Genomic DNA, 27,812 nt, shown 5'->3' with positions numbered 1-27,812 from the left:
TTACAAGTGAGGAGAAAGTACATGTCTTGAAGAAAAAGTTTTCTTGACTCAGATGTTTTAAAGTTGACTAAGTTGATATCCTTTAAAAACAGGACTTTCGACATGAAATCCAGACTTCCATTATCTCTTGAATATTTGGGTGATATGGCAACCATTATCTGAGTTAGACATTATGGTATAGTGTAAAAAAGCAATCTGAAAAAAATAAATGTACTAGAATATTAAGTAAGTCATTATTATTACTTAATATTCAGAATAGTAATATTCTAAATATTACTTAAATAAGTACTATTCTAGTAAATAAGTATTATTTAAGTAGTATTATTAGTACTTATTCTATTAAATAAGTATTATTCTAGTACATTTAAGTAATATTTAAGTATATGAATAAATATATGGACACAGGAAGAGGAATGTCACACACCGGGGCTGGTTGGGCATCTAGGGGAGGAATAGCAGGAGGTGGGGGGATAGGAGAAGGATAGCATTAGGAGAACTACCTAATGCAGATGATGGGGAGATAGATACAGCAAACCACCATGGCAAGTGTATACCTATGCAACAAAGCTGCACATGCTGCACATGTACCCCAGAACTTAAAGTATAATAATAATTTTAATAATAAAATAAATACTATTAAGGGAAAAAAAAAAGAAAGAAATGGGACAAAATATAGCAAAAAAATATAGAAGAATAATAAACTTTTTTTTTTAAGTTTATACTGGAAAATAGAAATTTAAAATACTGTTGATGGAACATACTTCCTCAAATCACAGAACATTGCAAATATATAAATCCTCCTCCAAATATACAAAATAACACATTCATAATTATAATTCATAATTTGTAATTTTCCACAATTAATTTTCCAAAACTTTGTTTTTTCTAAAATTAATTTTTTAATGAATGTACATCATCTTCTAAATCTTTTATTATATTTGGAAACTCAAGATAATTTACACATATTTTTTAAATTTATGTTTTGTTTTATTAGAAATTACCAAAATTACAGTCTCGTTAATGACTGAAAATGGTTGTCTGAAAATTAGTCTGATAGGTAACACTGAATTGTATTTGCTAATTATAATGAAAATATCTGCCTCAGTTTTCAGAAATGAGATGACCAATATGTGAAAAGCATTTAATACAGTCATGGCATACAGTATTTTACAAGTGCTTTAGCTATTTTACAAATGTATGAATTGTATTCATTCATGATTTAGAAACTATGAATTTCTTATGTTATTTCTGTAAAGAAATGAAAAAACTAGAGTACTTCCTCCCATGTTCAGTTCTCTACACCATCTCATCTTCCAGGACTAGAAGTGAGGTAACAATTTTAATTTTATATTTTCTCCTAGGTAACCTCATAATGTAAGTAATATGTGTGTACCATCACGTCCTGATCATCCAACCTAGACTTAATTAACTCTTTGCTAATAATGATTAAGAAATTATTCATAAAACATATATAATTATTCATACTTTGTATCCATCACAAACAATATCAATACTTGTACTATTCCCTATTTCTAACCAGATTGTATTTTAAACTAATTTTCCAATAATATATTTTAATTAATTCAATACTCATATTTTTTTAGCACAATTTTATTTATTGGCTGGCTAGAATATATAAAATGCATGACAAAAATTTTCTGTGAATGTATAAGGAAATACAACTTCAACATGTTTTCCACAAAACATCAAAAGGTTGGCAATGTTTTCTTTTTTTTGAGGCAAGGCTCTCAGGCCCTCATGCAGGCTAGAGTGCAGTAGCAAGATCTAGGCTCACTGCAACCTCTGACTCCTGGGTTTAAGAAATTCTCCTGCCTCAGTCTCCCAAGTAGCTGGGACTAAGGTTGGCCTAGGGTTTCAGATTTCTGTAAGTCCACTAGTTGTTCATCATATAATTAGTTAATTTAAAATATATAAATAAACAACGTGTAGACATGGTTCTTTACTAAGAATAATGTTAGTTTTAAAATTGTAGTCAAAATGTATTAGAAGTCCATGGCTTATAGAAAATCTTAGTACAAATTTCAAAAACTTTTAGTAATAATTTTGAAACATTTTTTGTAAGGTATATTATGATATTACTCTTATTATTCTGTGTCATTTAGTATGTGCTTAGATTATAAAGACAAATAAAAGCTTACAATAAGAAGCTTAATTCTCCCTGTTGAAAATAAAGAAATTGACTTCTTGTAACCTCCATTTTTTCTCAGAGCATATACTTTAAAAAACTCATTGCCTTAAGTATTTTTCCTTTCTCTGAAATGCATATAAATCCTTTTCAAAATATTATAAAATTTCAATCAGCTTTATGTTGACCCCAAAATGCCTTTCTCTAAAGCTTATGAAACATCTCTTTGAAAGGTAAACATCAAGGGAGATAACACCCCTATCTCTACTTTTCTGTATGGAGATAGGAGTCCACCTTTGGTGAACTTCTTGCTCCAACTTACAAAACTGCCTTTCCTTATAGAGATAAGTTTGTTTATACCCTTGATAAAGCCAGTTAGCTGCCAAAGATGATCACTATAATTACTAGATGAACCTGGTATCAAGTCTGTGTGAAAATGATGCTGTTATGTTCTCTTACTTGAAGACTAGTTATTGCTTACCTTGGAAACATTTATGAAATGGGTTGTATCTGCTTGGCTATGTGAGGGTGCTGTCTTTTTCTGTCTTTGCTAACTTAACAGATCTCCTTGGATGCCTATTACATTCTGGTATAAAGCTTATTTAGTAATAAAAGTGTTTTATTTCTCTTCTACCCTTGAGGAGAGGATTCTGGGTTCATGGATGATACTGTTTTGAATTACATTTCTCCAACAAACATAATTATTATATTTTATATAGATCAGCCTAACACTACAAAATATGTAATGTAAATATCTTGTTCCCAACAACTGAGAGAAAAATCAAAGCACACGCTATAATTTTGTTATAATATTAGTAGGATTGTCCTATTTGTTTACTCTTGAAAACAATCATCTGGCATATATTAATGGATTAAATAAAAAAATGAAAAGCATGTGACAATTGAATTTAATATGCAAAATAGTCTAATGACTCTGAATATGTGTAAAAGGGAGTAAGATAAATGAAAAACAGATCTTGCCATAAAATGTCTAATAATCTTCTGAGAAATTTATTCTCTTCTGAGGCATATACTCATTAACATAGTATAAGACAGAGTGAAATAAACGCTATTACTTCACCTACTTTATAAAATGTCTAAAAGTAATAACTGTTTTAGCTCATAATTCCTGGGTAATATTTACTTTACTAATAAAAATATGACATTCATAATAAGATTTAAACAATGATATCAAAGGTTAATATGTTATATATTAATGTCTTTTTTTTTTTTTTTTTTTTTTTTTGAGACAGGGTCTCTGTCATCCAAGCTGGAGTGCAGTGGCACTATCTTGGCTCCCTGCAACCTCTGCCTTTTGGGTTCAAGCAATTCTCCCACTTCAGCCTCCAAAGTAGCTGGGACTACATATGCGTGCCATCATGCCCAGCTAATTTGTGTTTCTGTCTGTTTGTTTTTCTTTAGGTACAGTTGAGGTTTCCATGCCTGACCACTATTTTATATTTTAAATATATGATTTATTGCCTTCTGGACAATTCCATAAAAGCAAGGGAAATATGTCATTTACATCATGAAATGAGTCACTAAGAACCATGATTTTGGAATGTTGAACACCTCACAGTTCAGTAAATTTAACAATGCTGTTTTAAAATCTTATCATATTTTGCTTATTAAAAACCAAAAAACCTTTTTCTTCTGAGAATAATACCCATTTTTATGTCTAAAATTATTTTATTTTATTATTAATATATTTTATTTAATGTTATGAAAATAGAAAAAAATAAGATAAATGAATGTGTGGATTGTGGATTCTTAACTAGTTATTAGAGCAGTAAAGAACTGAAGTACTTGTATTTACAAAAATCATATCTTCCAAGTGTTTAGTAGCATATAATGGCTACTGATAGATGTTAAATGAGAAATCTTTACCAAAGAAATTAGGAATGTTATTGCTTAGAACACATAATTAACAAGCTATAAGCTGATAAAAAAACATATATATTAGGAGACTTTGAAAACATGGAAATAAACATGTAAGTCTTATACAACAGTATTTATTCATCATATGTCCTTCTAACAAAGATAAAGTAGCAATAGAAACAAGTATGGTTTCTTTTTATCTCCATAAATATTTTGGAGAATTATACTGTCAAGTCAAACTATCATACATTGATTAAACTGAAATTTCAAGATTAGGATATGCTAATTTTTTTATAGCTCACGAAGTACTTAAATATAGAAATACAAAATTATTTTAAGAATGCATAGCTGTTATTTTAAAAATATGTACTTATTGACTAGTAATTTGCATCTTGTTGGCAGCTTTTCTTTGCAATCAAGATTATAGAATAATAATTGTGCCACTTGCAGTGTGATAAAATAGTAACTATATTTGAGAGGCAATTTTTTCTTATATTGCAATTAATTTCTATTATACTAATTTATGTTTAGCTGAAATTGCTAAGTTGTGAAATAACCTACTCTAAGGTTTACATTATATTAACCCAAAGGAAAAAATTTGCATGGAACTTATACACAAGCACCACACACACACACACACACGCCTCTATTTATTTTGAAATGAACAGTGTTTTATAGTTAATATTAGCTGTGTATTAATATATATGTTTCAATGTGGGTTTCTCTACTGACAAAAATTAGAGAATTAGCAAAGATTTATTTGCATGTACTATAGTTCATTTTAGAAGTAATTTCCAAAGTGAAGAAAAGAGAATCAAAGAATAAACAGGTTTTTTTTATGTTAATTGGTTTACGCTGTTGCATCTCAAAGTATCTGGACAATAAAAGTATGTGTGAAGAGATAAAGTGTGATTAAATAGACCTTCAGCTGTATGGCCTGTCAACATACTTATGATGTCATGGCTTTTAAAAAAAAAATCAATAAAATACAGAAAATAACATGTTTAAATTAAAATGTGAGATAATAGATTGAATCAATTTACAATAAATAATAAATGAATAGTATCAGAATCTTTTCTAGCCACAATCCTTTAAAAAAGAAAGAATAGGTAGGAGAAAAATGGACAAAGTTCAATTTAAAAATAAAGGAATATATAAGATGGGGTGGTTAAAAGATAGCCTGTTTTATAAATGTGTCAGTGGATGCCAACAATTAAATCTATTTTAGTTCTACTGTTAAACGTTTTTCATCATTATACAAATATGTAGGTTGCTTATTACCTATTGTGCTAGATTTTTTCAATCTCATCTGTGATGTTAGCAATGCCTTACTGTTTACTTTGCTTTATTTATTTTCAGTATTTATTTTTTAATTGATACATAATACTTGTACATATTTATGAGGTACACGTAATATTTTGTTACATACATAGGCTATGTAATGATTAAGTCAAGGTATTTCAGATATCTATCACCTTTTGTATTTATCATTTCAATGTATTGAGATAATTTCTTCTAGGTATTTCAAAATTTACAATACATTGTTTTACTTCACAAGTATAGTATATTAGGGGTTACATTATTGATTTAAGAGATTTTCATATTACGGTTATGTGAAAATGCATTCTGAGTACCAAGAAATTATAAGTTTTAAAAAATAGAAGTGTATCTATGTTATTTAAAAAATTTTCCCAGCCTATTTAGGTATGATTGGCAAATAAAAATTATATATATTTAAGGTGTACGACATAATGACTCAATATACATCTACGCTATGAAATGTCTTTAATTTATGTTTGTATCCCCCAACCTCTTGAGCCCTACCTTTCACTTTCTGGTCCTATGTTTCTCAATACAGCAAATATTGGATGCAAACACCCATCCTACAATGATCTTAGATCCAAAATCTAAGATCTTAAACAAGGAACTTAAACAAACTTACAAGCAAAAACGAAATAACTCTGTTAAAAAATAGGCAAAGGACACAGACAATTTTCAAATGAAGACATACATATATGGCCAACAAGCATGTAAAAATGCTTAACATCAATAATCATTAGAGAAATGCAAATAAAAATCACAATGAGATACCACCTCATACCAGTCAAAATGGCTATGACAAAAAAGTCAAAAATTAGCAGAGGCAGGTGAGGTTTAGAAGAAGAGAGAACTGGCCGGGTGCGGTGGCTCAAGCCTGCAATCCCAGCACTTTGGGAGGCCGAGGCGGGTGGATCACGAGGTCAAGAGATCGAGACCATCCTGGTCAACATGGTGAAACCCCATCTCTACTAAAAATACAAAAAATTAGCTGGGCATGGTGGTGCGTGCCTGTAATCCCAGCTACTCAGGAGGCTGAGGCAGGAGAATTGCCTGAACCCAGGAGGCGGAGGTTGCGGTGAACCGAGATAGCGCCATTGCACTCTAGCCTGGGTAACATGAGTGAAACTCCGTCTCAAAAAAAAAAAAAAAAAAAAAAAAAAAAGAAGAAGAGAAAACTTAAAAGAGCTTAAACATTGCTCATTGGAATGTAAATTAGTTCAGCCATTCTGGGAAGCAGTTTAGAGACTGCTGAAATAATTTAAAACAGAATTACTATTCCACCCTGCAATCCCATTATTTGTGTATACACCCAAAGGAATACAAATTATTCTACCATAAAGAGACATGCACATGTAGGTTTACTGCAGCAATATTCACAGTAGCAGAGACATGAAATCAACCTGGATGTGCACCAATAGTAGTATGTCGTACATATACACCAGAAAATACTACTCAGCAATAGAAAAAGAATGAGATCATGTCCTTCACAGAAACATGGATGGAGCGAGAGGCCATTATTCTAAGCAAACTAACACAGTAACAGAAAACTTAAGTACCTCATGTGCTCACTTATAAATGCGAACTAAACATCAAGTACACGTGGACACAAAAAGGGAACAATAGACACTGGGGCCTACTAAAGGGTGGAGGGTAGGAGGAGGGTGAGTATTGAAAAACAACCTATAGGTACTATTCTTATTATCTGGGAGATGAAATAATCTGACACCAAATGCGACAACATGCAATTTAACTGTATAACAAACCTGCACATGTATCCCCAAAACTAAAACAAAAGCTAAAAAAATACAGCTAGTGTCTCTAAAATCTCCTTCTTTAAATGAACATGCAGAACTTTGAAATGTAAGTGATTTTCTCCCCAAACGCAAAACCTTGACCAATGGGAAAAGAGAGACAATTGATCCTTCTTCCTGTTAATACTGTTAATATAATACTTCCTCTTGTTAATCCTTGATGCTCAGATAATTTTGGAAAACATTCTATATGCTTTTAAAAGATCCCAAAGGAAGTTTAGAAGGTCCCAATGGACTCCCAGTTTCCCTCAATAATGCACTCTTTATGTTGAATTTTTATTCATACTCATGCTTCCTGGGTCCTCTTTCTTTGATATTGGCACTACAGGAACATGTAAATTCTTGGTTTTGGTTCTGTTTTTATGGTAGCAGTTGGGGAAAAGAAGATGAAACTTAAGTATTACCAGCAACCAAATTTAGTATAAAATATACTGTTAAATCCACCCTTCTTATTCAAGTATGTCCTCAAATAATTTTTCAGTGTTTAATATTATTTCTAGATATTTACATTGTATATTTTGAGTATAAATTTGGAAATCTTTCAGATTGTTTTTATGTAACTTTTTTTTCCATTTATTTATTTTATTGCATTTTAGGTTTTGGGGTACATGTGAAGAACATGCAAGATTGTTGCATAGGTACACACGTGGCAGTGTGATTTGCTGCCTTCCTCCCCATCACCTGCATCTGGCATCTCTCCCCTTGCTATCTCTCCCCAACTCGCCACCCCCCACCGTCCCTCCCTATTTCCCCCCAACTGACCCCAACTTGTAGTACTCCCTCCCTATGTCCATGTGTTCTCATTGTTCAACACTCACTCGCCTATGAGTGAGAACATGCGGTGTTTGATCTTCTGCTCTTCTGTCAGTTTGCTGAGAATGACGGTTTCCAGGTTCATCCATGTCCCTACAAAGGACACAAACTCATCATTTTTGATGGCTGCATAATATTCCATGGTGTATATGTGCCACATTTTCCCTGTCCAGTCTATCATCGATGGGCATTTGGGTTCGTTCCAGGTCTTTGCTATTGTAAACAGTGCTGCAATGAACATTCGTGAGCACATGTCCGTATAGTAGAACGATTTATAATCCTTTGGATATATACCCAGTAATGGGATTGCTGGGTCAAATGGAATTTCTATTTCTAGGTCCTAGTGTAATTTTATAGAGCAACAGCTTGGTTACTTTATTTAAATTTTCAATTTGAATAATTACAACAGTTTAGAAATTTTTTTATAAAGAAATTATTTTTCTTTTAAAATTAAATATAGATATTAGTACAAAAATGTAGATCCCTTATTAAGAATGATTATGGTGTCTGACAATGCTTAACAAGTGTTTTCAGACAAATCTTTGCCTTAACACTTATTGTTTGTGCTTAACATTGGATTAAGAAACATAAAATGCTAATAAGTGCAGTGACAAGGGAGAGAGATCATCTGAATAAATAATTTTCAACTAGTCATACATATGTAATTTTTTTTTTTTTGAGAAAAGATCTCACTCTGGTCACTAGGCTGGATATACTGCTGAATCATGGCTTACTCTGCCTTAACCTCCCAGGCTCAATAGGTTTTCCTACCTCAGCCTTAGAGTAGCTCGGACTACAGGTGTGTGCTACCACACCACTTCTTGTTAATCCTTTTTATTTGTTGTATTTTTAATAAAGATGGGTTTTGTCATGTTGCCCAGGTGGGTCTCCAGCTCCTGGACTCAAGTGATCCATCAGCCTCGGCTTCCTAAAGTACTGGGATTACAGGAATGAGCCACTGTGCCCATCCCTCTCAACTAGTGATATATTTTAAAAATTTGACATATTCTATAGATTTTCTGTGGTTATAAATCCTGATGATAAAACTAATAACCACTGCTTTTTGAGAATGTATGCTATATAGTATATTCACATTACCTCATTGCAAGTTATTTACTAACTGCTTTTCCAAATAGAATCTGCTGTCACCCTGTCCTGTTACTATAACAATTCTTGCCCACATCACTTATCAATAACTTATATTATTCATTAATGGGTTTAATTAATTATTTTTTATTTCATCCCCTGGAATATAAGTATGATTAAAACAGTGCCTCTCGGAGATATAGTCACAATTTCTGGAACTATGCATGGAAACTAGTAAATACTGAATTAAGATTTGTTATCTAAAAGAATGAATGAATTTACATAAAAAAACTGTAAAAAGAGTGTTTATATATCAATTTCCTAGTGAAGAAACTGATATTTTCAGCAGTTAAGCTAATTGCGTAAATTCAGCCTACTCACAAAAGCTGAGAAATGACTTTATATCAGGATTAATCTAATATTAAATCAAGGATTTTTTACTCAAACCTCCTGTCCAAGTTGTAGCCATATGCCAAGGAGTGTCTTACTCTACAGAGACAAATGTGCTTGCACACATGGGGTGGCACCTGAAGAATATCATATTTGCTGTCCAGATCCCCGCCCTCCTTAGACCTATCTCACAATTAAATGAAGATCCTCAAAGTAAAACAGAAGCTTTATAAAACTCAATGTATTTTATGTTAAGGTTACCCACTGTGATCTTTTCTAAAATGTAAAGCTGAATGAATATTTCATTAGACATTTTAAAAAGATGCTTAGAGTAACAGGGGTTGGGCATATGCTGTGTCAAAGAAATAGTAATATAGATGACATTGACACAGTGACATTGTAAAATATTCATGGCAATATAAGTATGTATTAAGAAGTTGAAATTACAAAAACTACTTCTACTGGAAATGCATCCTCTTTTCTCACTTACGAAGTCTATACAATGTGATGATCACAACTTCCTTATTCTTGAATAAGCCCTCTTGTTATATGCATATATAGTCACATTACTTTTCACAATCCTAGGAATTCTTCTGCAGATATATTTGCTGAACTCAAACAGCTATTCTGGAGTAAAGCTTTTCAAGATCCTTTGCAAAAGACTTAATAACTTCTTTTAGTTCAGCAGAATTTCTTCCATGACTGTGTCAAACCCATTAGTATTTATTAACATCCATGCTATTTTCTGCTCCCCAATGCCCACTGTCATCTCATATCTTCCATTTCTGTTACTCATACCTGACCTATAGCAAGTATATTCTTCTATTCTAAACCAAAAAATAAAATTGTCCTTTGGAGAAAATTTGATCATTTCTGAATTGAGTAAAGGTGAAAAGGTGACAAATAGGTTAGCTTAATATGTGAACAGCTCAAAAATAAAATACAAATTAATACAATGACTTTTAGACAGAAGGAGAGAGAAGAGAGGAGAGAGAGAGAAATAGAGAAAGTGTGTTTGTGTGTGTGTGCACACACACACGTGTGTCTCTGTGTGTGTGTGTGTAAACCTGTGTATGTAGAAATGTTTATGCTTTTACATATAGGTACAAAAAAACCTTTGAGGAGTGGAAAATAAGGCTGTCGGGAAAAATTCAGAAAAGTAATGAGAATTTTCATAGAGCCAAGGATTAATATGTTCAGAAATAATTGTACAGGGAATCAGTTATTTCACTAGTATGCCAAATGTAATTTAGAAAGGAAACCACAAAGTTTAATTAACTTTGCAAACACTTAAAAAAATTCTTAAAAAAATTCATATAAGGACCAATATTCCATATAGCATCTTAAAAATCATATTTTTCCTTATATTTTTACTAATGATTTCCTCACATTTTATCAATGTTTGAATAGAAAAAGTGTCCACTGAGGATACTGTTTTTCTTGTATTTATAGCATTCAAGGTTATGTTTCAACTTAAGTCACTGCAGAAATGTAGGGCATATGTGTATCATTCACCTCATATTTTTGAACCTTAGTCCACTGAAAGTATCCAATTGAAGTCACAGTTTTCATTTCAGAAATATAATATTTCTAACATACTTTACCTCACACTTACTAACATTTACTGTGGGCCACTTGAGTCCAGAAGTTAAAGGACAGCTTGTGAAACATGGCTAAATCCTGTCTCTACAAAAACTACAAAATTAGGTAGGCATGGTAGCACATTCCTGTAATCCCACCTACTCTGGAGACTGAGGATGGGAAATCAATTAAGCCTAGGAGGTCAAGGCTGCAGTGAGCCATGTTTGCACCACTGCATTCCCTCCTGGGTGACAGAAGGAGACCTTGTCTCAGTTTTAAAAAAAATTCATTTTGAGATCTGATGAGTTTAAATGAATAGCATGTAGGTAGAAATCTAAAATAGAAGAGTAGAAAATTTGATTTAGTTTGACTGAGTTCTTTGTATTTTTTAAATGTCATACTTTATAATAGTTACCATAGGTGCTATCAATTTATGACAATGTATTTCTCCCATTATGTGTCTAAATTTCCTGAATAAATGTTGTAATAGTAAGCCTAAGTAAAAAGTCACATGTTTTCACTAAGCTTTACACGTTCACAATATATTTCTCTTATGTATATTCATAGACAAAAGTAGTTTGGGAACATTAGAATATGCCATTATAACAGAAAATCAATAAATACTATGGGAGATCTTTGTTCTTGAATGAACAGCAAAGTGAATGAGCATATTCCCCTCCAAAACACTTTCCTCTAATTTAATTCCTATACTATTTATTTATTCATACATAAAATACTACAAATATGAGTTCATTTATTATGAAGATAAATATTACTGAGGTTAACTACTACTGTCTTATTTCCTAAAAAGGTCATTTATTTATTGTTTATATTCCTAATTCTCTTTTAATTTATGTAAGTGATATTTTTAGAAAATAAATGATAAATATGTTACTATATACAATTTCTGGCATCTCATTTAACTCAATCCATTATATACATTGTTATGGGCATTATGGGGCTAGTGATGGAGTATGTTTAGTATAGAATATATAAAAATAAATGACACAATCTCTGCCCTCACTATAGTCAAGCCTGGGATTAAAACACATGTAAATAAGGGCATATAAAATAAATATTACACAGAGACTTTACTCAGTGGATAAAATTTAAGCAACTATGATGTGCCAGTACACAATTGAAATGAATTATGTCTAATAATCTCACCTCTGAGGGGAGAAACATGACAATCACCTTATTTGAGTAACCATACTTCACTGCTGACACAGATTATGTTGACTCTGACTCCCAAAAGCCCTCTAAGCCTTGAACTCATTTCTTTTCAACATTACATAAGATCGCCAGTCTGCTGTCTTCAAGGAGACTGCAGCTGACTAGCATATATCTCTCCAGAGGCAATAAATGCCCCCATGATTTTTATTTCAGATAATGCATAGTGGTGTCATCATCTTATGACATTTTTTACTCATTCATTCACTGACTTGTGTAAATTTAATATCTATTTTCACTCACTAGATTATAAGCTCTGAGAATGGGGTTCACACCTGTCTTATTGGCCACTATGTTCTTAACTAGTTAATTGCAAGCCCAGAGTAGTCTATCCATAAATATTGATTGAAGGATTTGATTAATTAAATAATTCAATGTTGAAAGTTGGTAAGACATGTGACAATAAATAAATTACACCAATTAAAGGCATAGGAGCTCCTCACACTCTAGTCTACATTGAGAAGTATGTGAAAACTGGGGAAGCCTAGAAGGCTAAAAAGCATTGGGGAGAGTCTAAATTCATGATAAAATATAAGATTAATTGAGAACAGGAAAGGATGAAAAAATTGGTGAGGAAAAAAAGCATTCAATATTATGGCTTGAAGGTTTAAGTAGTTGGCAGAATGTAGAGTAGTGCTGCCTGATAAAACTTTATGCAAGAATAGAAATAGCTGTATGGGGCTACTGAGAACTTGAAATAATTCTAGAAGGACTGAGGGTCTGTTTTTTTAAATTTTATTTCATTTAATTAATTGAAATTGAAATTGAAATAATTATGTGAAGCTAGTAAGCGAGTGTATTCAACAGCATAGACTTATAGCATTCCTAACACTTTTGTTTTGGGTTCCTCTTAAAGGCTAACCTAAATGCTATATTTTATTTATACAGTCTTGCATCTACAGTTAAGACACTGAAAAAGGCTACTGAACTATATTGGAGATATTATCTGTGTAAAGAAGGTAACGGAATGAAGAAGTCTATATAGGAATGATCAGTGATATTGCCAAAGAAATCACATAACATGATGGAATAAATTACATTCCCACTGTCTCAATTCTGCTCTTTGGAGTTCATTTCTTAATAAAATAATAGCATTTTAACCCTGTGACTTAGGCTCTGCTGTCCACAGACCCAGGCTGAGACCAGGCTTGCGCAAGGAGACATTCTAGTAAGTAAGCCTTCATTATGGAATTTGGGAAACAGAAATGGATTTTTCCCCATTTTTATGGCAGTAAAACCCCATGGATGAGGATAAATGAGGTGGTGTTAATTCTTGACATTCAGTGGTACAACTGGAGAAACACTAAGAGTTTCTTCCACACATACATTCAAAAATCATCATACAGGAAAATTCAGAAATTTTACTTCTTCCTGAGCCAAGAAATGAGCTTTAAGAACACATTTAAAGATGATTAGAGAATTTAATTACGTGCAATAATTAGTAGCAAGGGCAAAGCAATCATTGATTTAAAATGCTGGATTTTTTAACAGGCATTTTTAAATTGTCAAATAAAAATTTTACATATTTATTGTGTACAACATGATGTTATGAAATATGTATACATTTTGGAATGGCTCAGTCAAGCTAATTAACATATTCATTGCTTCACATACCCATTTTTTGTAATGAAAACGCAAAATCTATAGGCAGCAATTTTCAAAAAGGAAAGCTGTTTAGCAGGAACACATACGATTTAAGTGAAAGAGAATAGATTGAGCGAATTGCACAAAACAACCTGGTCAAATATTTGAAGGTAGAAGTTTTCAGTGAAATAGTTTGCAACTTAATTAAATCTGTTGACATGATGATGCAACTTTTTGGTGGGAAGGCATAAGTGATCATTAAACTGTGTAAGTGAATAAGTATATAGAGTGGCAAGATGAGCCTGTTAACCTTAACTAAGAACACTGTAAGCAAAATTTTGGGGCTTGGAGGCAGTCATGTATAAGTAAACTACAAAGAGCTTTGGGAAAAAAAAAATGGTAATGTTGGTTCATATGGCTTCCCGATGCTCCAGTGTTAGGAGAGAAATGCTGAGTTGACCAATTATGTTAAAATTCAACTTAAAAAGTAAATTCATTTTGGGATTAATTCAAATACTTTGACCTGCTCATCTTTTCTTCCACTTTACAACTGTATAAAATTAAGAATTGTAGCATGATCTAACTAATTCAATCAAAATGTTTTTAGAAGCTTAATATATATTTTTTCACTTCAAATCTCTGGCATACAATTTTCTTTTAATCCCACAGAATGTGGCTTATGTCATTATATGTGCTATCAAGATGTATCACCATCTTCAGTATACAACAAAAAATCACTGATCGCTTAAAGTAGATAGACACAATCACTTTATGCAGAGATTTGCCACCTGTTGATAATTTGAATTTTGCTTTTAAGAAAAAAAATCACAAAAGTTGGCAGAATAAAATAGATCATATAGGTATTAAATAACTTAGATAAATTTTATTTACTGTCTACTGATTCTAGGGCAAAGTTTTTAAATCCGCTAAGTTTCTGTTCCCTCATAGATGAAGAAAAATAACTGAAATAATTAATGAAACACCATATACAAATCATTCATCATGTGTTTTGCTTGACCAAACACATAATTAATAAGCAAATAATTGATAAGGTGGTAAATCCAATTCACGGTTGTTAAAGCACATACGGAGAAAACTTCTATTACTCTTTCACATGGCGTTATACTTAACTAGATTCAATTTGTTTCAATTCAAAGCAATTTTAAGATAAAAAACTTCCTAAATATATTTACCATAACATTTAAGTTTAATAAGAATATTGCTGTAACTACCCCTGATAGCAACTTGAGACCAACAAATTCCTACACAGACAGGGATGGGTCCGCAGTCAAACTCAACCTCAAGCCAAGAGCAGCCTAAAGTCTGAAAACTGAGTTACCAGTTCTGGATAGAATCCATGGACCAGAGTGAGAACTTTCATCCCCATCTTACCCAATCTCTAAATTGATTTTTTCTGAATTATGCTTTTTAACCAATTGAATGGTGCTTTTTCCAGGCCATCCATAAACCAATCAACACACAGTCCTCCATTATAAGCTCATATAATCCACTTTCTATCCACTTTCAGGTCCCTTCTTGCTATCCAGTTTCAGGGGTCCCCTCTTGTTGTCTTTTCTTTTGCTCAATAAATTCTACTCTGCCCTACCATCCTCCAGTATCTGCTTACTTTATTCCTCTTGGTCATGGGAGAAGAACCCAAAACTTGGCAAAGTGCAGGAGCAAAAGAGCTGTAACAATGCTGCTCGCTAAGCTGCAGGTAGCAGGAGTAAAAAAGCTTTAACACTGCTGCCTGTAGAACTACGGGAGTGAAAAAGCTGCAATACATCTACCTGGATACTAATAATATCAACAATAATAATGTTTTTATAAAGATAAATTTCCTTTGGGTGACTTGCAACATATTTTGTATGTTCAAAGAAATGTTAGGTTTTTTCAATTCTATATATTTTCTTTTTCACATTTTTGTGTTACCAAAATTGAGATGCATATTATGGGTCAGGTCAAATTTAACGTAGTAGTAAGTAAATTGAATTATCTTGAAATCTCTGGCATTTTAGAATAAGGAGAGTTGATTAATTGCAATTAATATCAATACTCAGTCATATATCTTTTTTATGCAAAGAAATATAACTTTACTTTTTCAATATTCAGTTGCTTTTTTTTTTTTTTTTCCGACTTTAAGCTGTCTTTCTGTTTGATGTGGAAAGCCACTATAGTCACTTCATTTGAAAATAAATCATTCTGTGATTCCTTAGTTACTGGGGAGTTTTAATTCAGGAATTCACTTTCCTCTCCTAGTGTTTTTTTCTAACCTGGGGTAGGAAGAGGCTTTTGCAAATGCCAACTTGATGGTGGAAAGAAGGAGTACATTACTTTTGTGTTGATTAATCTCTTCTGAAATATGAGTTGTCTTGACAAAGATGGAATTATCATAGCTTAATATGTTTATAATTGTGATATTCAGAACAATGTGCAAATGAACGCTAAGCTATTTTCCAAATGGGCTAGTTACATAAATCTTGGTGTTACAGGCCTTTTATGTTTTCCCTAGTTTTCAGTCCAGAATCCCCACAACTACCTTTCTCAGTCCAGAATCCCCACATCTGTCCTCAGCCACAACCTGATGAACTACATGATAGACTCACTTTTTCTAGGCCAGCTCACATGAGTCTAATTTCTGTAACATAGTTACTGAAGGTAAACGCCTCAGCTCACTGTGGTTAAAAAGGCACTGAGCCACATGCCCTGATGACGTCAATGTAAATGAAATGGCTATAAGTTTCCTATAGAATTTAGTGTCAAGCTGGCTGCACCTGCAGTGCCAGCTGCTCAGGAAGTAGGCAGGAGGATTTTACTTAAGCTCTGGAATTGGAGTCCAGACTGAGAAACATAGCAAGAACCCATCTTTAAAATAATAATAATAATAATAGTGTATTAAAAAATATTTAGAATAACTGCTTATTCAGCAACTGGATTACTGCAACATTTGTTAACAACCATTTTTGCTCTTGACAAATTACTGGAGTATATTTAGGTTATTTGCCCAATAGAATGTAAATTCTATTTGTTTACTGAAACTAATGAATTGATTAATAAGAAAATATTTTCTTACAGCCTTATGAATGAAACATATGGGTATTAAAATGAAAAATTTCTACTCCACTCAATTTCTACAGACTGAGGCTGATTAAATATGCTGGGAAAATACTATAAATATTGTTCTTTAGTTATTCACAAATAAGTAAGTGACATTAAAGGTTACAATTACTTTAACACATACATTGACCAGATGTCTGGAAAGAACAAGATAAATAAAAAGAAAGCAAAGGTAATTAAAGACTGTTAATAAATTCATAAATTATAAAATATTAAGCATAAATATGAGGTAAAATAAGGAAATTAAAATAGTGAAAACAAAATCTGATCTATTTGGGGACAATAGCAAACAGTCTAATATGTTGTATATCAGCCCTAGAAGAAGCAGCAGCCCACGCCAAGATCTAATTTTAATTTTACCTCAAATGTGAAAAATTAAAGCAAAATGTTGAAAGTCCATTGGGAAACCTCTGACACTGATGTAAATTCAGGTATTTGACATTGAAAACATGTTGTTTGTTTTTATAATGATGTTATTATAATGAATATAAATTTTGGAAAATATAGCACTATGTTAAAAACAAGTTTCTTGTTACAAAACTTATGAACCAGAAATGTAGTTGCACAGGGTATGGCACACACATACTTGAAAATTATGTCTAAAATAAGTGCGACAAAAGAGTTAGGTACTATAACAGTCAAATTTTCAAACTCATATGTACTGAGTCATTAAACTGTAACATTTTGGACAAAGCTGATATTGAATAGAAAACATATTTTAACATATGAGATTGTGCATTCCCTTTGTGCTGCCTAACATTTATTAAATTACAAAACATTTGAGCCTTTAAAAACTTCTTCATAAAATTACAAAATGATATACAATGATGACAAAACTTCTAATTAAATAATATTCTAAATTTTGGTTCAAAAATTATTAGAAATTTTTAATAAAAATATTCAAATTACGTATACCCAATATTTTGACGTACAATTTTTATTAAATTATATTTAATAAAATAAAAGTTTACATAACAGGAAAGTACTAAAATTTATCCTTAGAAATCAAGGTCACAACCTAGCAAATTAAATTATGATAACATTTGATTTAATTTTGATATTCTATAATTTCACCTTGGAATTTCTCAAACTGTGGAAAGGAAATTTTAATAGATCTATTTAGCATGAGATAATCATATATTTTGAACCATAATAAAATAAAATTGAAGAAACATGCTAGTGTAGTACCGAAAATGACAAATCATTCAAAATAATAATAATTGAAGATTATTTACTTGATCAGTGTTTTTTTTTTTTTGTAAATTATTTATAAAATTGGTAGTTTGGGAATAATGATTCAGCAAGTTGAAAGATGTGGAGGGAATATGCCTATAAAAATTGTAAAAATTTCCTGGTACTATTAAATTATGTGAAGCCCATGGCTAGGACTAATGAGAGACTGAGGACCATTAACAAGTAATGAGAGTGAGCCAAAGGACATCTTAGGTAACTTATGTAAAAGTCATTATCTCCTACAGTAGACCAGTAGCTACAGCTAAGCAGCAGCCCGAAAATATGATATAGTAGCAGAATTCCAAAGAAGTTTGATTTTGATTGCTCACCCAAACATATCAGTTGTGCTGAAGGGCCCATGTACAGAAATCTAGGACTCTAACACATGTGATGCAAATTTCTGGATTAATAACCAGGAGAATGTTGGCTCTGCTAAACTCTCTGAACTCTCAGAGCCTTCAGTGGTGGTCTCCCTCATCCTAGTAATGATTAGCACTGTTGCTGTCAGAGAAGATATTAAGGAATCTTTTCCTTTGCAAGGAAATGAGTGCTGCCCTCAAGATCTTGAATTACAGAACAATAATATGTCTAAGTAACTGAGAACATGCGGCATTTAGTTTTCTGTTCCTATGTTAATTTGCTTAGGATAATGGCCTTTAGCTGTATACATGGAGTAGTAAAGGATATGATTTTGTTCACTGTTATGGCTGCATAGTATTTATAGTGTATATATACCACATTTTTTTTTTACCCAGTCCTCCCTGTTGAAAACATAGGCTGATTCCATGTTTTTTACTATGGTGAATAGCACTGCAATAAATATACGAGTGCATGTGTCTTTTGGTAGAAGGATTTGCTTTACTTTGGTTATAAATGAGTAATGAGATTGTAGGGTTGAATAGTAAGTCTGCTTTAAATTTTTTGAGATCTCTCCAAACCACTTTTTACAGTAGATTTACACTCCTACCAAACTAATTTACTAATTTACATTCCCACCAAAAGTGTATAAATATTTCTTTTGCTCTGCAAACTTACTAACGTCTGTTATTTTTGAACTTTTAAATAACTGCCAACCTCTGAGACAGCATCTCATTGTGGTTTTAATTTGCATGTCTCTAATACAAATCAAATGTCATTTTTTAGTGATATTGAGCATTTTTGTATACATTTGTTGGGTGGATATATGTCTTCTTTTGAAAAGCGTCTATTAATGTTCTGTGCCTATTTTTTAATGGGGTTATTTCTTTTTTGCTTGTTGAATCTTTTAAGTTCCTTTCAGAATCTGGATATTAGACCTTTGTCAGATGCATAGTTTGTGAATTTTTTTTCCCCATTTGTTAGTGTGTTTACTCTGTTGATAGTTTCTTTTGCTGTGCAGAAGGTTTTAGTTTAATTAGGTCTACCAGTAAATTTTTGTTTTTGCTGAAATTGCTTTTGGGGACTTATTGATAAATCCTTTTTCAAGACCAATGTCCAGAATTGTATATTTCCTAGATTTTCTTCTAGGATTTTTAAAGTTTAGTTCTTACATTTATGTTTGATCCATCTTGAGTTAAATTTTGTATATGGTGAGAGGCAGGGGCCCGCTTTCATTCTGACTTCAGGAAAAAATAATCTGCATGGATTCCTCTAAGTAGCATAAGATAAGTTTTCAGTTCCAATGATAACTGAAAAAAAAAACTCATGAATAATTGAAAAGGACATTATGACATTCAAAATAATTTTAAAGTTTAAAAGGAATTTATTGATCAAATAATTCAGTTGTAATTACAGTAAGTATCAAGCAAATTACGATTATCCCTGCCAAGTTTCTGCCCCTGCAGAGTTGACCATCAAAATAAAATAATATTCTCTGCAAAATCACTAGAGAACCTAAATTCTTGAATATGTAATACGTAAAAATGAGAAAAAAAAATGAGTGTGAATTAGCTAGAGGCATGTTTTATAACTTAGGACAACATGGAGTGACATCAAGAAAATAGAAACTTCTATAAATCTCATATCATGGTGAAGTAAAGAAAACTGGCATCATCACAGCCATAAGCTATTGAAAATCTAGACTAGCTTAGTCTGGAGAGAACCATGTGAATCACACTTCTCTAATGTAATTTTTCCAATGTAATATTATGGTAATAAGGGAAAGATATCTCTAAACCCCCAAGCTATTAAATATCTCCACATTTAGTCATTCAAATTTCGAGTTCCAATTAGTTGTTTATGTGCTAGTGCACCATAAGAAAGCAGGTGAATTGATTTTAACATCTTTTTTGTATTGCTTTATTATGGTTTTTACTTCTCAAAGTGCACTACTCACTGATATAGCTTCTCTGTGTGTGTGTGTGAGTGAGAGACAGAAAGCATGTGTGTATCTGTCTGGCTCTTTTTTTGTTTTTCTCTTTTTCTCCCCCTCTCTCCCTCTCATTACACTTTCAAAGGGGCTTGGGGAAGGCAGGGAGAGGATGTTTTATAGTTTTATAGTTTTAGAAAAATAGATCCATATTCTCACAGACATCTCCCTGAGCCCCCAATTTATATACAATATCATTTAATTTGGGAGACTCTTAATAACCCTATTTATTTCCTGAATTAATTTAGCAATATACTTCTATGTCTAGAGGCCAAAATTAAGATCTTATAAGTTTAGAAAACACATGCAGCAAAACAATGGCTAATTCCATTATTACGGCATAATGTTTTTATTTACTTTCTCCTAGGTAACAAGTCTATTTGAGATGTCTATGTACCTGTCATATTTGTTCAACTGGATTTTAAGTTAATTGCCCATGGGATCTTTACTGTTGAAGCCTTCACACTCAATACAGTATATTCCACAAGATGAATGATCAGTGAATGTCTGTTAAATTGATTTAAATATGTTTGCTTTAAAAATATGGTTGCTCTTTTCGTTTTGAAATATACTCTGGTGTACATAAGATCTCATTGTTGCATAGCTGACAGGTGATAATGTTAAGATTCCTGAACAAATCTGCCTCTTCCCTTGCTGGCACTCTTTTATCCAATATTTCCAGTGTTGTTTCATTAGAGGCACATTTCCCCAGTTTAAAAGAAACTTGGCAGCATATCTTTTAATCATTGTGGTAAATTTGGAACTAAGACCTGGAAATCATTTGAATTATCTCAATGTATAATGGAAGTCAAACCTGTAGGGATCTAATCGGGGCATGCAGCTGCCTATCCTCAGGATGGAGTTGAGAAGTAGAGAACATTGAGGAAATGGAAAAGAGTTCATTTTCTTTGAAAAAAATCTATTTATATTAAATTTAATAAAGTTTTATATATCTAGAGACTAACAAATATAAAAAGTTTTTTTAATGCAATAATCGGACATTTAGCTACAAGTAAAATCTAAAAATTGGTATTCAATTTTAAAAGCTACAATTTGCAGTCAAAATAATGAAAAAATAATATTTTGACCCTATGTCACATTTTTATATTTTTTCCCACTTAAGCACCCAGACATAGAAACGTAGGTAGATAGATAGATCCATGGAGCTGTTTGCTTATTGAATTTATAAGATATTCACACATAATTTCTGATATAGCAAAGGCCTTTCAAAAAGCATTTCTATAACTGATAAATATAGTACGGATTTAGATTTTTTTAAATCACATTTTCTCAGAAAACAAAAGGTACTGTTTTTCTACTCTCTAGTAATTTTGTTGGCCTGAGCTACCCTACATTAAAATAACTATAACATGGTTTATGTCATAGCTCTCTCCTCATCATACAACTAGATAAATTATTAAATAAGACATCATAAAATGAAGAAATGTATACATACACTGCATGAGAAGTGGAAATAAGACACATTAAATTATATTTTAATAATTTATATACATTTTGAAGAGTATGTAAACTACAATTTAACTTAAATTACTACTCTCAATGAACAACTCTGCTCAAAGACTGATGGCTTTATAGACAATTGCTTCTTCATTTTATTAGTTTTTATGAATTGACAAGATAACTCACATTAAATGCAGTATCTCTCGTGTATGTGTGCACATGCACGTGTGTGTGTGTGTGTGTGTGTGTTTCTTTTTTGTTATTTCACTATTTCTCCTTGAAAAATGTTACTACAGAAATTGCTGTTATTATTGATTTTTGAAACAATAAGCTTCATTAAACATTAGGAAACATTTTTACAGGCAGCATTTTTACCTTGTATCTGTTTAGTATACATTGGAGTTTCATATAAGCCAATACCTATATTTTTGCTTTATATAATGTGAAAAAAAACATATAAAATCGTAAAAATATTTATAAATGTAATCAGCAATTAAGAAGAAAAAATAACACCTACTTTCTTTGAGTTGTTTAGGACTCATTTTTTATTCCTTCAGAGCTGTGCCAACTTCATGGCTGCCCATGCCAGTGCCGTGAAAAATTTTGGTTACTCTCCCATGTACAACAGTGCTTTCCTAGGTATGCTATAACACAGTGTGTACTGGCTGTAGTACCACATCCTTCTTTAAGTAATCCTAAGATTGTCCAGCCTCCTCACTTTAAGAAATTCTAGTTCTTTCAATTTTGATGATAGGTTGTCGATTTTAGATCTTTCCTTGCTTTTCATGTGAGCATTTATTGCTATAAATTTCCCTCTAGACACTGCTTTAAATGTGTCCCAGATATTCTGGTACATTGTGTCTTCATTCTCATTGGTTTCAAAGAACATCATTACTTCTGCCTTCATTTCATTCTTTATCCAGTCAACATTCAAGAGTCACTTGTTCAGTTTCCATGAAGTTGTGCAGTTCTTAGTTTCTGAATTCTGAGTTCTAATTTGATTGCACTGTGGTCTGAGAGGCTGTTATGATTCCCGATCTTTTGCATTTGCTGAGGAGTGATTTACTTCCAATTACATGGTCAATTTTAGAGTAGGTGTGATGTGGTGCTGAGAAGAATGTATATTCTGTGAATTTGGGGTGGAGAGTTCTGTAAATGTCTATTAGGTCAGCTTGGTTCACATCTGAGTTCAAGTCCTGGATATCCTTGTTAATTTTCTGTCTCGTTGATCTAATATTGACAGTGGAATGTTAAAGTCTTCCACTATTATTGTGTGGGAGTCTAAGTCTCTTAGCAGGTCGTTAAGAACATGCTTTATATATCTGGGTAATCCTGTATTAGGTGCATATATATTTAGGATCCTTAGCTTTTCTTGTTGCATTGATCATTTTACTATTATGTAATGTCCTTCTTAGTCTCTTTTGATCTTTGTTGTTTTAAAGTCTATTTTATCAGAGACTAGGACTGCAACTCCTGCTTTTTTTTTTTTCTCTCCGTTTGCTTGGTAAATCTTCCTCCATCCCTTTATTTTGAGCCTATGTATATCCTTGCATGCTAGATGGGTTTCCTGGGTATAGCACATCGATGTGTTTTGACTTTTTATCCAATTTGCCAGTCTGTGTCTTTTGATTGGGGCATTTAGCCCATTTAAATTTAAGGTTAATATTGTTATGTGTGAATTTGATAGTGCCATTTTGATGCTTGCTGGTTGTTTCACCCATTAGTTGACACAGTTTCTTCATTGTGTCGATGCTTTTTACCATTTAGGCATGTTTTTGAAATGGCTGGTACTAGTTGTTCCTTTCTATGTTTAGCACTTCTTTCAGGAGCTCTTATAAAGCAGGCCTTGGTGGTGATAAAAATCTCTGAGCAATTGCTGTTCATAAAGGATTTTATTTCTCCTTTGCTTATGAAGATTACTTTGGCGAGATATGAAATTCTAGATTGAAAGTTCTTTTCTTTAAGGATGCTGAATATTGGCCCCCACTCTCTTCTGGCTTGTAGTGTGTTTGCTGAGATATCCGCTGTGAATCTGATGGGCTTACTTTTGTGGGAAACCCGACCTTTCTCTCTGGCTGCCCTTAGCATTTTTCCTTCATTTCAACCCTGGTGAATCTGATGATTATGTGCCTTGGGGTTGCTCTTCTTGAGGAATATCTTTGTGGTGTTCTCTGTATTTCCTGGACTTGAATGTTGGCCTGCCTTGCTAGGTTGGGGAAGTTCTCTTGGATAATATCCTGAAGAGTGTTTTCCAGCTTGGATTATTTCTCTCCATTACATTCAGGTACATCTATCAAAGGTATATTAGGTCTTTTCACATAATCCCATATTTCTTGGAGGCTTTGTTTATTTATTTTTACTCTTTTTTCTCTAATCTTGCCTTCTCTTTTTATTTCATTGAGTTGATTTTCAATCTCTGATATCCTTTCTTCCGCTTGGTTGATTCTGCTATTGAAACTCATGTATGCTTCGCAAAGTTCTCATGTTGTGTTTTTCAGTTCCATCAATTAATTTATATTCCTCCCTAAGCTGTTTATTCTCGTTAGCATTTTGTCAAACCTTTTTTCAAGGTTCTTAGTTTCTTTGCATTGGGCTAGAACATGATCTTTTAGCTCAGGGAACTTTGTTATTACCCAACTTCTGAAGCCTGTTTCTGTCAATGCATCAGACACATTAACCATCCAGCCTTGTTACCTTGCTGGTGAGGAGTTGTGATCCCTTGGAGGAGGAGAGGTGATTCTGGTTTTAGGTATTTTCATCCTTTTTGTGCTGTTTTTTTTTTCTTCCCATCTTTGTGGATTTATCTACCTGTGGTCTTTGTGGTTGGTGACTTTCAGATGGGGTCTCTGACTGGACACAGTTTTTGTTGCTGATGTAGTTGTTTCTTTCTGTTTCTTAGTTTTCCTTCTAACAGTCAGGCCCCACTGCTGTAGGACTGCTGGAGGACCAATCCAGACCCTGCTTGTTTGAGGATCACTGGCAGAGGCTATAGAACAGTAAGGGTTCCTGCCAGTTTCTTCTTCTGTTATATTTGTACCAGAAGGACACCTGCCAAATGTTAGCTTGAGCTTTCCTTTATGAGGTGTCTCTTTGGGGAAGAAGCTGAAACCCTGAATAGACCAATAACAAGGCCTGAAGTTGAGGCAGCAATTAATAGCCTACCAAACAAAATAAACCCAGGTACAGGTGGGTTCATAGCTGAATTCTACAAGACATACAAAGAGGAGTTGGTACCACTCCTTCTGAAACTATTCCAAATAATCCAAAACAGGTAATACTACCAAATAATTTTATGAGATGAAAATCATCCTGATACCAAAACCTGGCCGAGACTCAACAAGAAAAGAAAGCGTCAGGCTAATATCCATAATGAACATAGATGCAAAAATCTTCAATACAATACTGACAAACTGATTGCAATGGAACATCAAAAAGCTTATTCATTCATGATCAAGTAGACTTCATCCCGTGGATGCAAGCCTGGTTCAACATACATAAGTCTATAAACATAATTCACATCAACAGAAATGAAGACAAAAAAAACATGATTATCTCAATAGATGCAGAGAAGTCCTTCAACTAAATTCAACAGCACTTTATGCTAAAAAGTCTCAATGAACTAGGTATCGATGGAACACACCTCAAAATAATAAAAGTTATTTAAAACAAACTCACAGACAATATCATACTGAATGGGCAAAAACTGGAAGCATTCCCTTTGAAATCTGGCACTAGACAAGGATGTCCTCTTTTACCACTCGTATTCAATATAGTATTGGAAGTTCTAGCCAGAGCAATTAGGCAAGAAAAAGAAATACAGGATATTCAATTAGAAAAGGAGGGAGTCAAATGGTTTCTATTTGTAGATGACATGATTGTATATTTAGAAGACCCTATCATCTCAGCCCAAACTCTCCTGAAACTGATAAGCAACTTCAGCAAAGTCTAAGGATACAAAATCAATGTGCAAAAATCACAAGCATTCCAATACACCAATAACAGACTTAAAGATAGCCAAATCAAGAATGAACTGCTTTTTACAATTGCTACAAAGAGAATAAAATACCTAGGAATAAAACTGACAAAGGATGTAAAGAACCTCTTCAAGGATAACTACAAATCACTGCTCAACAAAATAAGAGAGGACACAAACAGAGAAACATTCCATGCTCATGGTTAGGAAGAATCAGTATCATGAAAATTGCCACACTGACCAAAGTAATTTATAGATTCAACACTATCCCAATCTAGCTACCAATGACCTTCTTCACAAAACTGGAAAAAAAAAAAAATCTTAAACTTCATATGGAACCAAAGGAGAGCCTGCATAGCCAAGTCAATTCTAAGCAAAAAGAACAAAGCTGGAGGCATCATGCTACCTGACTTCAAACCATACAACAAGGCTACATAGTAAGTAAAACCTCATGGTACTGTACCAAAACAGAGATACAGACCAATGGAACAGAACAGAGGCCTTAGAGGCAATGCCACACATCTACAACCATTTGATCTTTGACAAACCTGACAAAAACAAGCAATGGGGAAAGGATTCCCTGTTTAATAAATGGTGTTGGGAAAACTGGCTAGCCATGTCCAGAAAGCAGAAACTGGACCCCTTCCTTAAACCTTACACTAAAATTAACTCCAGATGGATTAAAGACTTAAACACAAAACCTAACACCATAAAAACCCTAGAAGAAAACCTAGACAAAACCATCCAGGACATAGGCATAGGCAAGGACTTCATGACTAAAACACCAAAAGCACTGGCATCAAAAGCCAGAATAGACAAATAGGATCTAATTAAACTCCAGAGGTTCTGTACAGCAAAAGAAACAATCGTTAGACTGAGCTGGCAACCAACAGAATGGGAAAAATTTTTGCAATCTACCCATCTGACAAAAGATTTACATCCAAAATCCACAAAGAATTAAAACAGATTTACACACACAAAAAAAACCCATTCAAAAGTGGGCAAAGGATATGAACAGATATTTTTCAAAAGAAGACATATATGAGGCTGACAAATATATGAAAAAATGCTTATCATCACTGGACATTAGAGAAATGCAAATCAAAACCACATTGAGATACCATCTCATGCTAGTTCGAATGGCGATCATTAAAAAATCCAGAGACAACAGATGCTGGAGAGCATGTGGAGAAATAGGAACGCTTTTACACTGTTGGTGGGAGTGTAAATTAGTTCAACCATTGTGGAAGACAGTGTGGCAATTCATCAAGGACCTGGAAATAGAAATTCCACTTGACCCAGCAATCCCATTACTGGGTATATATCCAAAGGATTATAAGTTGTTCTATTATAAGGATACATGCACACATATGTTCACTGCAGCACTGTTCACAATAACAAAGACTTGGAACCAACCCAAATGCCCATCGATGATAGACTGCACAGGGAAAATGTGGTACATATACACCATGGAATACTACGCAGCCATAAAAAATGATGAGTTCATGTCCTTTGTAGGGACATGGATGAACCTGGAAACCATCATTCTCAGCAAACTGACACAAGAACAGAAAATCAAACACCGCATGTTCTCACTCATAGGTGAGTGTTGAACAATGAGAACACATGGACACAGGGAGGAGAGCATCACACACTGAGGTCTGTGGAGGGGAACTAGTGAAGGGACAGTAGAGGTAGGGATTTGGGGAGGGATAACATGGGGAGAAATGCCAGATATAGGTGATGGGGATGGAGGTAGCAAACCACATTGCCATGTGTGTACCTATGCAACAATACTGCATGTTCTTCACATGTCCCCCAGAACCTAAAATGCAATTATAT

The sequence above is a fragment of the Sapajus apella genome, unplaced genomic scaffold (genome assembly GCF_009761245.1).
Source record: "Sapajus apella isolate SASKATOON/1434 unplaced genomic scaffold, GSC_monkey_1.0 scaffold41, whole genome shotgun sequence".
Taxonomy (NCBI): Eukaryota; Metazoa; Chordata; class Mammalia; order Primates; family Cebidae; genus Sapajus; species Sapajus apella.
Note: the sequence above shows the minus strand (reverse complement) of the source record.